This window comes from Triticum dicoccoides, chromosome 7B, assembly GCF_002162155.2.
Source record: "Triticum dicoccoides isolate Atlit2015 ecotype Zavitan chromosome 7B, WEW_v2.0, whole genome shotgun sequence".
Classification (NCBI taxonomy): Eukaryota; Viridiplantae; Streptophyta; class Magnoliopsida; order Poales; family Poaceae; genus Triticum; species Triticum dicoccoides.
In genome coordinates, this window is record NC_041393.1 from 565480690 (window position 1) to 565484135 (window position 3446).

A 3446-nucleotide genomic window follows, 5' to 3' on the forward strand; every position below is an offset into this window, starting at 1 on the left:
ACCTTCTCTGCCACTAACACGATGGAATGAAGCATCTTGCCTGATGTCTTTGTTTAGTTTCTGTAGGTGAAGGTTCTGAAGTTCTTCCCCACGCGGTCCCATACTGTCGCATCACAGGTAATTGACTGCCTGCTTTTCTAATGCCTGTGTTTTCAGTAGACTGCTGGTGTATCCTGTCATTCTGTGTATGTTGCAAACGGGAAACTAGAAGATTTTTTGATGGGATTGCCCGCTTACCTTCCATGGGGGCTTCAGTTGGATTGCTGATGTTGCCACTAGATTTATTTGTGCAAAGAAATCTGGAACACAGAAGATGGCAATTGCATGTTGTGCACGGACTAATTGGCTGGTCATTCTGGGGGTATATGCTACTGTTTTTAAGGTACACTCAGTGTTTATTAGCATCGAGTTACATGGTAGACATGACAGGAGAAATAAATTGATATTTTCGATAAAGAAACGAGAAATAAATTGATAGGAACTCTCTGTGTGTCCTCTCCAGATTAGGAGGACACGGAGAGACACAGAATCGAGAAATGAGTCCTCTCCAGATAGATTAACAGTATTGTTAGGCTGGATAGCTCTGAACCCCATTCCAGGGTCACTATGGTTGGTGATAGTGATTTCAAGATCATCAAAGTCTATCGTACAATATCTCTATTTGTTATTCAACTTAGCAAATTTTCATCTTCATTTAGATATTACTTATCCATCTTACAACTTCATGGCATGTTTGCTTTAAGATGTCTTGCAGGTGCTATGTTTATTTTTGTAGAAGTTTTTCTCTCCTGGATTTTGCATCATTTATTCCCAGGATGATTGTTTTCATGACTATCAAGAAATCAGATCTATATTCAGTCATGAACTGCTGAAACAAATACATCCCAGGTGTGCTTCCTGATCTTGCTCTAAGGACAAATATAACCTTCTCCTTTCACCACCAATCCTTTTTCTTATCTTTAGGTTAATGGCCTTCTTTCTCGCATGAAGGACGGGATGATAGCTACCCGGAAGCGCAAGATGTTGTTCATGAATTCGACAGTGATTTAGTGAAATTGTGAAATCCCTCCTTCTGCTCCTCCCAATCTTTCAAATTGATTTGTTTGATCTTCTCTTCATTCTGATTAAAATTTCTTATCGTTCTCCTAATGGTCCAGCCAATTAAGAAGAGAAGATAGGGAGGAGAAAAATGTATGACACAAGAAGAGATGCCTTTAGAAGCAGCCTAAACAGGGATGACTTATATCTCCTTCTACCCTTACATATATTTAGAATGTACTGGTAAGAGAGGAGGAAGTGAAGAAAAAGGTTGCTGTTCAGAAAGACGCTTATGAGGATCCTACAGTTTGATTTTACTCTAGAGATGGCAATTGCTCTATCCCTAAATAGTGGAGTTAGCAGCTACTTTTTACATTTGCATATCCATTATATGGGTCTGCATCATACATGTGCAGATAAATAATTATCAGCTTGGTAGAGGAGAGGAATTATATCTTGAATTCATTGATGCCACATCATTTTGGTCCGTACTTTGTACAACTTGACTGTACAATCATGATGCTTTGTTCACAACCTATATAAAATATTGTATTAGTAACTTCAAAATTAATTTTGCATAGCTTTTTGCTTATGCCAAGAAAATCGACAGAATATTTATAGCACTCTGGGGGCAAAATGTTAAGTTTCTAGGCATGATTTTTATATGCTAGAATATGTCTTTGACCTATGGAAAAAAAGGGGTTCATTATTTGTTTTCAAGAGCTTAGGTGCAAGTAAGCAGCCCTACATTCAACCATATTTCTTACTCTTCTATCCATGAAGTGTTTTCAAATACTGTCTTTTTCTCTTGACAGATGCCATCCGAGGAAAAAACTCTTGACACGGCATTGTGGTAACCTCTGTTCTGTTGTAAACATGTTTTTACTACCATGTATCATCAAGCATTTAAAACTTTATTAAGAGAACATGGCATTCTATATATGCTCTAGGTAAAGTTGCGTTGGATACACAATTCTTGTTTTTTTTTTGTATTTGGGCAAGAATTCATGTATGTGAAAATAAATATCTTTCCTGTATGGTTTTATATCTCGGCAGAATATTACTGGTTTTGCTACCACAACATGCAAAATATGGTGTGGGTGAGAGGCCAAGGTAAATCTTTTCCTACTCCGCATCTGAAATATTTCCAAATATCACCCTCAAAGGAAAACTTTTCTTGCTCTTGGCTCATTGACTGAATAAACAAAGCATCACAATATGTAGTTCAATGATATTTAGGTACTGGTAATTATTTGTTGGCATATTGTTTGTCTGCATATGTCATCTATGAGCCCATTATTGACTTTTCTAAATGTTGAGACCATTTTTTTGTGGAGTTTGATGCTCTTGCAGTTATCTAGCCTCACATGATTTGACTGTTTGACGGTATTTAGGTTGATACTTTGCTTTCAGATTTGTTAGCAAGAAATGCATTCCTATTTGTTTTTTTGGCCGTTAGAGAGAACAACATACAAGTGTACTCCAGTTGCTTCGGTTTGTAAAACAACTAGAATGTAATTAAGCATGATGCAGTACTAGCATATGAAAGACTTAATAAATGGCATCCCACTTTTTTGTAACATATATATGCCCTGTTCGGATATCCACCAGATCCGTGGAATTAGAGGATTTGCGGAGCACCTACTTTCAGCCTACAACTCCGCCGGCTCCGCGAGCTGAGTCTGGGAGCGGAGGGACACCGAACACTCCCATATTACCGTCTCTATGCAGCAACATGACGACAATGGCATCCCACTTTTGAAAATACAACTTGAGCAACACCGCATACATTGTGTATCTATTTAATTCATATACTTGGGATTGTTTTCTTTTATATTAAAATAAAATGTAGCACATTTGGTCAACACTTGAGATGTGCATTATTTGATTCATATATATATGGGATTGCCTTTTTTATATTGACGTCTATCACATTTGATCAAAATTTCAGACGTGCATTGCATGTGCATGTTTACTAGTCTATCAAAACAAAAGATGTGCCGAGGTTAGTTGGTTATTGGGCTACGCCATGCATATGGATTTCCAGGTTCTAATCTCTGGTGAAGCATTGACGTAAGTAATTTTTCTCACATCCTCACGTTGTTTCCTTTTCCTGGACCCACCCAATGCATGTGATCGTGTCCAAAAGCATGCGATCCTATTTTCACGCGGAGGTAAAAAACTGTGGAGACTAGCGTTCCGGAATCAGCGAAACCAATCGTACGTGCATTGAAGTCGGGGGAAAGTTGTCGCGCGGCGCGCCGCGGTATCCGGATCGTGCGCTGGGAGAACCTTTCAGATCTGTTGCGAGTTCCAGGTCGTGCGGCGATCGTTGGATTCAAATCCAACAAAATCGGGACCGTGCGGATCTCTAGCTAAATTCCTGCCAGCAGGAAATTAGCTTTCTC